The following is a 13194-nucleotide window of genomic DNA, read 5'->3' as shown; positions in this document are numbered from 1 at the left end:
TTGAATCCATGTCTCTTGCATTCCCCCGGAGATCTCCACATTTCTACTGCTGTTCCCACATGGAGGAACTGCAGCAGCTTCCTTAATAAAACAGTAGCCAGATCCCCACGTGGAGACTTCCTCTCCATGTAGTCATGGAGAGTCAGGCTGTTGTTTTATGAAGCAGCAGCTGGTCCTTATAGAAAGAGAGTTAAAAATCTAAGTCTATACTGGTAGGCCTGAGATGCACGCACCTTGATTCTCGAAATTTGTGCTATACAGGTTAGAGTCTCAAAACTGGTGTTCTGGATTTATTTAACACTCTTCTAATTTTTTTATAAATATCAATCCATTCGGTTCTCACAAGGGCCCTGAAAAGTTGGTATCGTTATCATTATGACTTCCATTTTGCAGATTAGAAAACCAAAGCTCAGAGCAATTAAGTAAGTCACCCCCGGTCACTCAGCTGGGCTCACAGCATTGATTCTACCGTTTTGAAAGTGTGTGATTTTAGGAGACACCAGGCAGACATTGACATCTGTGAGTGCTTTAGAAATCCCGTCTTCCCAGCCGCCTCTAGGGAATCCATCACTTCTCCCAACCAGCCTCATTGCATGTGAGCATCAAAGGGAATTATTTATTTATTTATTTATTTTAATTGAAGGATAATTGTTTTACAGTATTGTGTTCGTTTCTACCAAACACCCACGTGAATCAGCCGTAGGTGTACCTATGTCCCCTCCCACTTGAGCCTCCCTCCCACCTCCCTCCCCATCCCACTCCCCTCCCTCCCCCTCCCCTCCCTCCCCATCCCTCCCACCTCCCTTCCCCTCCCACTCCCCTCCCTCCCCATCCCACTCACCTCCCTCCCCATCCCTCCCACCTCCCTCCCCATCCCTCCCACCTCCCTCCCCATCCCTCCCACCTCCCTCCCCATCCCACTCCCACTCCTCTAGGTTGTTACTGAGCCCTGGTTTCAGTTTGCTGAGTCACACAGCAAATTCATCAAAGGGAATTTCTTTTCACAAAGTTTCTAATTTCTGTAATCTCTATCTCTTTATTGCTTTGGTCACAGTAAGGAAATGGCAGCCCACTCCAGTGTTCTTGCCTGGAGGATCCCATTGACAGAGGAGCCTGGCAGGCTACAGTTCATGAGTGCTGAGCACAAGAGTCAGACACAGCTTAGTGCTACCTTTTTTTCTATGGATACGTGTAGCTACAGAAGCTTATAGAGTAAGATGTTCTACATTCTGCCAACTATTGAAATATAAAATATTTTACTGCATTGGGAACTTTCTAGTTATACCCACATATAAATTCCTACTGACTGTGAACCATCTACATTTTCTATAATTTTACAGCAGTAATCCCTCTAGTTTCCTGTCAGGTAAAAATATATAAAATCCCATTCAGAGTAGTATTCGCTATTCAGTATATATGCCTATGACAAAAATCACATATAGAATAAAAGTCTTGGATGATTTCAAGAAAAAAAGCAAAAACAAAAAAAGAAATGCTGTGTTAACATCAAGGTCCCTATTAGTTAAAGTGAGGTAGGGAGCAGCACTGTATTATGTCAAGAGTGTGAATGCCCTTTGTCTAGTGGGCTCCATCTTAAAGTCTTTCTTCACTGAAACAAAAATGAGAGTTTTCTCTGTAGGACAGAATATGCCAGCAATCCTTTGTTGTTGTTAAGTTGCTGAGTCATGTCTAACTTTTTGCAACCCTGTGGACTGTAAGCCCACCAGTCTCCTTTGTTCATGGGATTATCCTGGCACAAATACTGGAGGTGGGTTACCATTTCCTTCTCCAGGGGATCTTCCTGACCCAGGGATTGAACCTGCATTGCAAGTGAATTCTTTACCACTGAGCCCCCAGGGAAGCCCGCCAATGATCATGTCTTGCTCTAAATAGAGTGCCTAGAACGTGCCATGGCTCTGATGAGTTTTCAGTGGCCCCTTATGATTAATAAATAGTCTGAGCATTCCTTGTGACCAAGGCACTGTGAATACTGATGAATTGACAGAGGAGACAGCTAGCAGGATGTGTACCAAGGACAGGCCTCAGTCTGGGCCCTCACTTCCTTGTGGAGGAGACAAGGCTTCTCTCTAACCAGAGCTAGGTTGGGAGATTCAGTGAATCAGTGTCCTTGTTATCATCCTAGGACGCCTTTGCACCTTCATAACAGTTCCTTCCTAACAAGAGATAGTCTTTGTTGAAAACCAGAGGGTTTCCCAATAGTCTTTGTTGAAAACCGGAGGGTTTCCCAGATGGACACCTCATGTGATGAAGAGTCATAAGATGGAGTTCTAATCCTAGATCCACTCTTGACTCAGTGGATGACACGGGGGAACTTCTTGGTTCCTCTTTGTCCAAGTTAAATGCACAGCCTGCGTATATTTGCACAGCATCTCAGGGCTGCCAATTCCCTGCCAGTGAACGTTACCAAAAATTACTGTTGGAAGAGCTTCTTTCTAAGGTATAAAGCTTCCGGTGCCTCTGGCTGGGATATAGAAGGTTGGCACAAACTGAAGCATGCTGTACTCAGAGCTTGGGTCTGAGCTCAGAGAAATTTGACTAAGCACCTCTCTCAGATGAGGGCCAAAATCTGTTATGCTTATGCCAGCAAATCTCCCAGGGAAATTGCAGAGAGGTCATCTCATGTATATTCATAGTGGCGGAGAGAGAAGCCAGGTTTTTGAAGGGAAAACTCAGGAGCTGGTGAGCGTGGCTTAAAACACGTTGGAAGCACGAAAAGCCAGGGAAACATGCTCCTGCCCTGTTTGGGGCTGTGGGGTACCCTTTCCCCTCAGGACTCAGTCCCAGGGATGGGGCGAGCGCAAGGTCTCTGAGGCCACTGGTAGAGGATCCAAGACGGTGTCTCTGACTGGAGCTGGAGTGGGGGAAACAGGCAAGTTACAGGTTATTCTGAAAAGCTTCTGGTGCTTATCATCCATACCAAGTAGCTTCCTGTTCTTCTCCCCACTCCTCCACTCCTTGCTTCCAGCTTGAACCGAAAAGTTCAGGGAGGTCAGAAAAAGGTCTTTCTGGAGTCTCTTTGTTCCAGTGCCGAAGTGTCAGCAAGACTCTGCTGGGGTCATGCTGCTTCATCTGGTGCTTACCTCTCTCCTCTCCCCCCACTTTCTTCTCCACGCCTCGTTTTTCTCTCATTCTGATTAATTTTTATACTTGAAAGGACACATCGGGTCTCTCCGTCTTTTACCCTAGAGGTGTTTTAAGTCTTCCCTGCCATTTGTGTTCAGGGTAAACAGGCTCCCCTTGCCCCTACTGCCTGACTTCACTTTCACATCTCATTAAAGTCTTAGAAGTTCTGTTCCTCCTCTCTCCCGCTCTCATTTTCCTTCCAAGGGAGCTTCTGGGCTGGGAAAGCACTTACTATCAAAGGAAGCTAGCATCCCTTCTCCTTTCATTTCGGGTGTGTGTTTCCAACTGGATTTGGTTCTCAAGGTCCTTTTGTTGGCGTTGTTCAGTGTTCAGTCGTGTCCGACTCTTTGAGACCCCGTGGACTGCATGTCAGGCTTCCCTGCCCTTCACTGTCTCCCTGAGTTTGCTCAAACTCATGTCTATTGAATCAGTGATGCCTTTCAACCAACCATCTCATCCTCTGTCATCCCCCCCTCCTCCTCCCTTCAATCTCTCCCAGCATCAGGGTCTTTTCCAATGAGTTGGCTCTTCGCATCAGGTAGCCAAAGTATTGGAGCTTCAGCTTCAGCATCAGTCCTTCCAATGAATATTCAGGGTCCTTAGGGTGAATACTCACCAAGAGAAAACTTCCCAAAGATTTTTTGAGAAGAGCATGCAGCAGCAATACCCCTGCAAAAACTGGAAGTGAGCAAGAACATCAGGAAACAAACAAAAAAAAAAAACAGCCTCCCTGTGGAAAAAGGGCAGTGATCACTTGCCCGCCCTCTTCTGTTTTCCCTGTCTTTCTTTGTGCAGGATTAACTGCAAAGATGGCCCATGACCTGGGAGTGGGCCCTGCTATGAGAGGATTAGCCTGGTCACTGGCCCCTAAGCTTTTGGCTCTCTATCCCTTGAAATCCACGACCTAAAGGTGGAGGCCATTGGTGAATAAACCCCAGACAGGCAGACCTTTTCCCCTAACCGTCACTTGCTAACTTTGTTCCATTTAAACTTACCGTCTGCTTGGAAACTTTCACTCACCAGCCCTGGTTTTGCCTGAGTCAGTGCAATCCAAGGCCACCGTCTGCAGTGAGCTCCCCACCTCCTCCCTCTGGCCATCGCCAGGAACCCAAGCCCCCAGCACCCGTAGGCCATTCTGAGGCCTAGTTACCAGTGGGCAAGCAGAAACCAGAAACCCCTATGGCCCCGCCAGGTCAGGGTGGCTGACAGATGGAAAGGCAGGACTCAGGGCTGACTGAGCAGACAAAGCTAAGCCACTTCATTCCCTGCGGTGGGGAAGAGCATCCTGCTACTGCCTTTCACTTGAGTCATCGGCCAAGTAGCTGAATGTTAGGGCGTTAGAAACACATGCACGCAAACTTGAGTATTCTTTCCCTTTCTGGGATCTGAAATAGATGTATTCTTGAAAACCCCTACCTGTGTATGATACAGAGCTTATTCACAAGCACTCGCACAGGCCTGGTGGAGGCCCAAATGAAGCCAGAACCAAGAGTCTCGGTCCATTTGTGCTGTGCTTACTCATTCAGTCCTGTCCGACTCTTTGTGACCCTATGGACTGTAGCTTGCCAGGCTCCTCTGTCTTTGGGGATTCTTCAGGCAAGAATGCTAGAGTAGGTTGCCATGCCTCCCCCAGGGGATCTTCCCAACCCAGGGATCAGACCCAGGTCTCCCCCATTGCAGGCAGATTCTTTATCATCTGAGCCACCAGGGAAGCCCCAGGTCCTTTTAAGAACTGGTTATTTCCAGATGGTGTCTTGAAAAACACGCTTCACAAAGTGCAAAAACCACTAGGAAGACTTGAGAGAATACTTAGGCTGAAAAACCCAGACGCAAACCTGTACTAATAATTGTATATGTGTGCTCAGCAAAAGAGATCTCCTTTACCATGCCACACTGAAATTTCCAGATTCTAAAACACCCTGCTTTAAAGCTCCAAACGTTCCTCTTTAGAAAGATCTCTGATTAAAAACATTCTGTGTCATGTGCCACACTTCCTTGTCTTCTGAAACAGAACAAGTAATAAGGTGAGTTAACTTTTTCTCAATGACTCAGGCTCCTAATTCTAAACTTGAGTTTTTGCAACAGAGGCTGGGTAATGTCATATTTAGATCAGATAGGTTTAGATATGAGTTTTTGTTGACTTTTTACACTTCCCAGGCCTCAGTGTCTTCATCTGCAAAACTGTGTCAGTGATGACTACTTTGCAAGATTTCGGTCTCCTATTTATGTCGATATACAATACATTATTGACCATGTCAGCATCTTTGTACTTCGGGGAAGTGTGTGACATTTTTGCTATCTATACGCTTGCTGTCATAGCGCTTCTGTTATAAGTGCACCCCTCTGACCTGTTTTCACCCTTTTATTTTGGGTAGGATTTTACCTCGGGAGGTTTTGGTGTCCACTGGGACCTCTTTAGTCCTGGGGTCTAGCTTTTGTCCCAAGCCAGTACAGTCCAGGGCCAGCATTCTGGTTTGCCCTAGTCAGCCTCACTCATAGTAGAGCAAGACTGGGGTGCTCTCCTGGGGACAGCGAGCAAGAGCACCAATGCATGGGGTCCTCAGCAGTAGTTGAGCTGCTCACCATCTTTTCTTTTGAAACCATCCCCTGCCCCCATACTGGATATTTAAGGTTTGGGGATATTTGGCCTCTAGCTGAGTGTGCTGGGTAAACAAAGTGTTCTTGTGTTTATCTGTGGCCAGAGGAGCCCTCTCAATCTTAGATATGTCTGTTTTCCCCAAAGTTGGGGATGCTGTCTCAGAAAGAGAGCATTCTCTTAGGTTGACAAGTTGACTACAGGAAACAGAGGGAACATACCAGACTTCAGACATGTGGCCCCACCCCACCCAGCCAGCAAAGATTACATGCACTCAATTAGCATCCTCCACATACAACCACATACAACCTTACTTCCGCAGGAGACCCTGTGAGGGCAGAGGCTCAGACTCACCTCCCTCTCCCCTCCAGCACTCCCCACTGTGTAATATCCTCCCCTCCCCCTAAGAGTCCTAGATTCCTCCAGCTCTTTTAGGGCCTCCTACTCAGAACTCCCTAATCATTGCATATTGCCTTGATCTGCTTGCGTTTTGTTCATGTGTGGTCATCCTGTGTTCTGAGCATGTAAGTTCTCTAAGGGCTTGGACCACATGTATCTTGTCTCTACCCTCTATGGCCACAAAAACCAGTGAAGTCATTGTTACTCTTCCCATTTGACAAATGAAGAAACTTGGGCTCAAAGAAGTAAGCAGCTAGCCCAAGGTCTCACTCTTGAAAGTGGCAGAGAAGGGATTTGAAGCCGGAACACCCTGCTTTTTTGCAACCTGAGCTGTTTACTCTCGCGCTTTATTGTCTCCACCAATACCATGCATTCTGATCAGGGGCGTGATATGAGCCCTGGGATCCAGTTGGCTGAGGAGATCAGGGAAGGCTGCCTGGAGGAGGCGATGGCTATACTGATCCTGAAGAAGTTAACCAGGCAAAGGGGGGCATGGGTATGGCTGGTGGCCCGGGCAGAGAGCATTATGTCCCAGACAAGAAGGGAACCACAGTAATGAAAGGCCATCTTTGTGTCTTGTTGATACAAACCCCCTTCCTGGTGAAGAGATTCCTAGGCAGTGCTGTTTAATTTTATTTCCTGGCCACACGACTTCCAGCATCTCAGAGAGGGGTTGAGGTCAGGAAAGACAGAGATTATGGGAACTCTCTGCTCTCCCACTCTCCCAGGTCAGAGCTTCTGCAGTCTCATACCTTCTATCCAGGGACCCTCCCCCCCAATTTAATGCCTGAAAGTGAGATTTGGCCTGGGGAAGTCCAGGTAACACTCTGGATTAAGCTATGTGCATCAGAGTACTCCTACACCAGACTCCCTCTGAATACACTTCTTTTTCCTGTGAGTAGAGGGCACAAGGGCCCAATGCCCAGTTAGAAGTGTAGCTTCAGCTGGTTTCCGCCTGAGCCTCTGGAAATCCAAGCAGAGACTGGGTTCTCTGTGGTCGAACAGGGTGTCTTATACTCAGGAGAGACCCTCAGGTTGATTACTCATGACATTATTACAGATTTACTGCCTGCCCAAGCTCAGAAATATTCTGATTCCCCCACGGAGCCCATGAGCAGCAATACTTCTCTGTATTGCAACAACCCTTCTAATGACAGAAACAGATTCCCCTCCAGGTACGTGGTGCAATAAACGGGAGCGGTCTGCTGACTGCAGCTCAGCTGGCAGCCGACCCCACACTCACCAACCTTGACCAAGAACTCCACCCAGCAACTAGCTTTTGCTGAAGAAGTGGGAAAACACACCGCAGATTGTTCTCCTCCGCCTACCAAGGTTAAAGAGCAGTTGGGACAGCAGTTATTTTTGGCAGTTTGTTTTTAAATATGCGATGTTGCAATCGCAACTCTCAAAATGCAAGCTTCACTGTGGATGTCCTTCCTAACAATGCGTTTTTATCTTCTGATTGAGAAAATCACTTGAGATTTTCTAGTACACAATCCCGCTTGTTCTGCCTCTCAACCCTGGCACATTCTCTGAACCCCAGAGGTCCCAGAGGGCCAGGATCTCATCCCATGTAACTCCATGTAATTCTCCCATCTAATTACATTGGGTGAGAGTCTGTCTTAAGAAATTCAGTGGGAACTCTGGGTGTGGAGGGGATAAAGAGGAGAAGGAAATAGACCAAGTAGAGAAATTAGATTTTTCTAAAAGAGGATTCATGTGTTCTCTGGTAGTCATGAGTCCTTTAGAAAAAAAATATATTCTCTTTGTTTTGTCCTTTTTAGTGGCAGGGCGATTGAAACCTTTAGATTAAGAGAAACTCAGCAGATAATGTAATTCCGTTCTTCTACTTCTGCCTGGATAAATCATCCAGGAAAAAAATATATATATATTAGCTGCCCTTGTCTTTCCTTCTCAAAAAGAGCTTCCATAATCGTCCTTCATTATAAGACCTACGCCTCACAACTCATCTCAGTTGATTGCAGAGTAGATGGTTGTATTTCATTTACATAATAAAAAAATTTTTTTTCCTAGAAAGAAAATCCCTGAAAATGTGAGCTGGTTCAAAATAAAATTTGACAAAGAAGAAGAAAGAAAAACTGTGAGCTAGGCTTAGGTTTAGAAGGGCAGCAAAAAACTCCAACACGGTAAAGGAAAATTCACATGATTTTTATATGCTTTTTTCCCCTGGCTTTGTAGCCAAGCGTCTCAGCAATCTCTATAAATTTTTTAGCTCTGCCCCATTAGGGATTCCATTTTGTTTATAGGTGGTATGAAGGGATTGTCAGTTGGACAATAACAGCAAATATATATTGAGCTCTCGACAGGTCCCTGGTGCTACTACCCCAAGAACCTGCCATATTTTACTCTCGTAACAACCCTCTAAGGCTGGGACTGCTGTTATTCCCATTTAACAGATGGCGTTACTGAGGCCCGGCAAGATCACACAGATAGTAAGGGCAGGGCTGGGATTTGAAGCCTGCTTTAGCTGCCTTAGGATACCTGTGTCTTTGTGCCCAGAGCTGTCATCTGCTTTCCCAAGGCTTAGGTATTTGGGGCCTCTCTGATTTCCTAGGATATCCTGGACACGGATTTTTTTTTTTTCTCTTATACCTTTTCTTTGCCTCTTCCTGCCATCTGCTCACCTCCGGATGCCGACAGGGCAGTCAAGGAGAGAGAGTGATCTTTCTGTGTCTTTAAATACAAGCTGAGAGGCCTGACTCTCGGTCAATTGTTTCCTTCTGCCTCCTTGTCGTCCACCTCCTCCCCTGTCCCCTCCAGCCCCGCCCCATCCTCTTCAAATTCCCTGCCATTCCCCCACACCTCACTCTTCATCTGGAATCCGAAGATGTGAGGGCTAGTAATAGAGTGTCAGCGGAAGTAATTGATTCCTCACACAGAGAGAATTCTTCTGCCTCTAGTGTCAGTGGAGCTGAACCGGGAGTCTTGGAGGGTGAGCAAGACATGTAAACAGTCCATGGCTGAGCTGTCAGGGCGAAGCCAGACACACCAGAGAGTGAGTGAGAGGGAAAACGGTGGAACAAATAATTGTTTTATTGGAAAGGAAAGGAGTAAATAATATTTCAGCCCAGGAATTGGCAGTTTGAAAGAGAGGGTTGAGAACTAGGAGCAGAAAGAATCCGTGTTGTGGGTTTTAATGGGGGGAGAGGGGGGGTTCCATTGTCTCAAGGTAGGAGGTTTCGTCCCACCCTACCCCCTCCACCCATTATCATCATTATTATCATTAAAATAATTACCGTAACAATTACAGTTGATGAGACCTCGGGTTTATAGAGCACCTTTCATCTAAAAGTTCAAAGTGATTTATCTGTGCGTCATCCCTTTGAGAGCGCTAGGAGGATAAGAAAGTATTATTATTATTTTTTTTGGTCTTATCTGCTGGGAAAGCGAGGTCCAAGCAGATATAGGATTTAGTTCTAGCCTCAGGGCAGGCCGCTGTGGGGGTGCTGACTCTTCTGGGCATCTCCATCGCCCTGCTGCCCATAAAGGCCCTTATGCTTGTGTGGCCCCCACAGCTCATCCCTGACACTGATGCTCCCTCCCGTGGTGTGAGGGTCCCACCAGCCACTGCAGTGATGGCCGTCTCACCAGCCAGCCAGCTGATCTGTGCACACAGCAAACAGCCTGCTCTGGCTGTGGGATAAAGGTCCTTCAAGGTCTGACTCACACTGTTCCCATCCTGTGAGGAGACTTCCTGCAATCTGGTTCCCTTTCTTGTAGAAGCTGGTGTCCTTTCTAGCCATATTTCTTCCCGGTCTTACTGAGCCTTCAGCCAAGAGCACCCGTTATTCTGAACTTCACAGCTTCTACCCCCCCACAAATGGCAGCTGATTCTTTCAGGATAGAGGGATGCGTTTCTGTGATGCGGCAAGGCGAGTGCTGTAATGTGCCCTGAGTGGACAGGCCTGCTTTTGCTCCGACAGCCACGGGGCCTTCAGAACACAGTTGTAGAAGAAAGCTGTTACCCCAGTGGTGGTTTGAGAGGCGGAAGGGGTCCCAGCTGACTGGCCACCGAACGCTCTATTCAGAATTTCCACCCCGGCGTGGCAGCCATCCCTTCCTGCCTGGATATTAGTGCAGGCCCCTCATGTCCACACTCCAGTGCTTTTTGCACAGTAGCGACGAGTTTGCCCCTGGAGCCAGGAAGAAGCTCTGAGCTCTGTAACCTGAAGCTCCTCCGAGTAAATGAAATGCAAAGACAGGGCTCGTCACACCTGCCCGGTCACACCTACTCCTCAGATAGTCCCCTGCTTGGATTTCCGCATGGCACGTTTTTCAGGCAAGTTTTGTATTTTCTGACTTTTGTCATGGAGGCTGGAAGCCAGCAAAGGAAGACAGAAAAACCTTTGAGAACTCCCTTGATCCCTGGAAAAAACATAAAGGATTTTTTTGATGCTGACAGATTCCCTGGAGCTCAGCACACCTCGTTCCCAGCAGGCTCCCATTTTTCGGACAGATGGAAAGGTTATGATTCACTCTCACAATTAGACCCTTTGGGAGCCAGGGTGAGTGAGCGCCCATCCCGGAGGGAACCATTCACCCAGCCAAGGTCAGGGATGCTGACTGCACACCAGGCCCAGGAATGGTGCCCTCTGATTTCCTCTCGGTGGGTTCCGGTTACCTCTGTCCCTACCTGTCAGCCCTGAGAGGCACAGAGACATGGGCCTTATACCCATTTATGAGATGAGGCAAGCCGAGGCATGTGCAGTTGACCCAGGCCAGCTTAGAACAATTCAGCAAGTCTCTGGTCCTTGGCCCTTGGGATTGGAAGGGGTTCACCTTCCCATTCGAGCCCCAGTGAATGGAGACAAACTGTGGGCAACTCTTACCTACTTTCTACTCTGGTATTATTACAAAATGCCAGCATGGGGTTCTTTAAGCTGATGGCAGAGGATGAGGATTTTATAGACGCAAAGGACAGACAGAAAGAAACACTCAACAGTCATGCTGAAAACAGCCTGCCCCAAAACCTTAAACTTCACACTGGCACTGGTTGCCTCGAAAATCCTTCCTTACATAAACAAACGCGTCCTATCCAAGCCAGTCTCCAGGAACAGAGCAGATTTGTGGCCTTGGGGCCTGAGGAATGTGCTTGCTGGGGAGTCGGTCAGTGGAGAGAGGGGTGCTAGGCCAGAGGGTCAGGGGAGAGACGCTGCGGGCTTTGTTGTGTGCCCTTGAGTCTCTGAAAGTTCATCTGCAGTGAGACTTATCAGACACTGTCTGGAGCGGCCTCCTTCCTCACGTTGCAAGGCGTTCTTGGCAGCCTGCTCTGCCAGAAACAATGAGAGACCGGCGGGCCCTTTCCCTCATCCCAGGGCTTCTGCGGAAAAACAACCAGTAATTATAAATAGATGTTATTTGTAGTTTCCATTTTCTTGCCTTCAAGGTTTTTTTGCAATAATTCCTCCAGTTTCTTTTGGGTTGTTCTCTTTGCATACTTCCTTTGCTGGGTGGTCAGATTTCCTCCCTTCTGAAGAGCCCTGGTGACCTGGGTTCTGAGCGGATTGTGAAGAAGCTCAAAATATCAGAGATTTGGGGTGGGAAGAGATAAAAGAAGAAAATGAAAGTGCCAACAACCGGTTTTAAAACAGCACTTGGCACCAAGGCAAATACCCAAACCGAGGCAGTGTGTGAGTCTGTGGGGTTAGATAGCAGAGAATAAAGAAGTTAGATAAGACATAACAGGGATATGAAGTTAGACAACAACAGATAATAATCATAGCAGCAGTAACGACTAACATTTGTTTATTGAGCATTTACTATGTGCCTGGCCCTGTGCTGAGCTGTTGACATGTATTAACTCACAAAATCTGGGGGTTCAGTGCCTAGTTGTTCAAGATCCAGCACATGTGAGGGGCAGCGGGGCTGGTTTTGAACCCAGCCTGGCTGACTGGTTCCAGAGCCTGGACTGGGAAACGAGACTGAAAAGAATTCTCACCAGCTCAAGTGATGAAGCACTGTGGATGGGTTTGTATAGGAGGAAGGTGTTTGGAAACCGCCCTCTATAGCATGGAGGTTGGGAGGCATAAACTGTCTCTAAAGTTATGACTTTTCATTTCATTTTCACCTGTTCCCAAGTCTGCCACACTGTTTTGTAGAACCTAAGTAATAATAAAAATAGCCAGTGCCTCTCAGGCAGTTTCTAAGGCATTTGGTGCTATATTGGGCCTGTGTAGGCCTTTACTAACCTTTCAACAATCCCACAAAGTGGGAAAATTATTATTTCCATTTTATAGATGAAAAAACTGAGACTTAGAGAAGATAAATGCCTGAAGGCATACCACTAGCATGTGCCAGGAACTAGCTGAATCTGTCCACAAAACCAGAGTATACATACAGAGTATGCATTTCCCAGACTATACACACCCTTATAGACAGATATGTTTCTATGCAATTGAAACTTTTTTTTTTTTTTGTGGTCACAGACCCCATCCCTAGGAAAATGTGCACGTACACAAACTGACAAAATTTCTGCATATGATTGTAGGGGTTCCCCAATTTACTGAAATTCATCTGTGGACCCTACTGGAAATTCACAGGCTTAAAAATGTATGCTCTAGATGGTACTTAAGAGCGTGTAAGTACACAGGATACTGTTTTCTCACTCAGGCCATATGTTCACATATGGATATATATGTGCTTATAAAAATACTTCACTTACAAAAATTAATATGTTATCCCATCTGAACACTTAGAAGCTGGATTTTTACTGATGAGACTCAAAACCATGAATTCCAAATCTAATCCCTGCTTCTATGGGTGATTTGTTTGTTAAATTTGGCATTATTAAACAAAACAGCTAAGTTAAAAGAGTGAGATTCTGTGAAGCCTCTAACTGAGATGGAAAGGGTGCTTGGCACCTGCACCTTCTAATGTAGTGCTCTGGCAATCTGGCATGCCTGTCACTCTCTGATCTTTCCTTAGCCCAGAGGACAAAGGACGGAGGCAATGTCAGTGTGCCCTAGAGTAAGACTGCGTGGGCCAAGCCTGCCTCTGACCTTGCCTCATCGTGTGACTTTGGGCAGGTCAGTTAG

The 13194-nt window shown here is 46.8% G+C and overlaps 1 protein-coding gene across 4 annotated transcripts in view; it reads left to right on the top strand.

Moving 5' to 3' along the window:
• NRP2 (neuropilin 2) overlaps positions 1–13194 on the top strand; it is a 120095-nt gene that overhangs the window by 16100 nt on the left and 90801 nt on the right. The gene's annotated exons all lie outside the window — the stretch shown is intronic.

This window comes from Cervus canadensis, chromosome 24 (genome assembly GCF_019320065.1).
Source record: "Cervus canadensis isolate Bull #8, Minnesota chromosome 24, ASM1932006v1, whole genome shotgun sequence".
Classification (NCBI taxonomy): Eukaryota; Metazoa; Chordata; class Mammalia; order Artiodactyla; family Cervidae; genus Cervus; species Cervus canadensis.
Note: the sequence above shows the minus strand (reverse complement) of the source record. Positions and strands in the feature narration are given on the sequence as shown.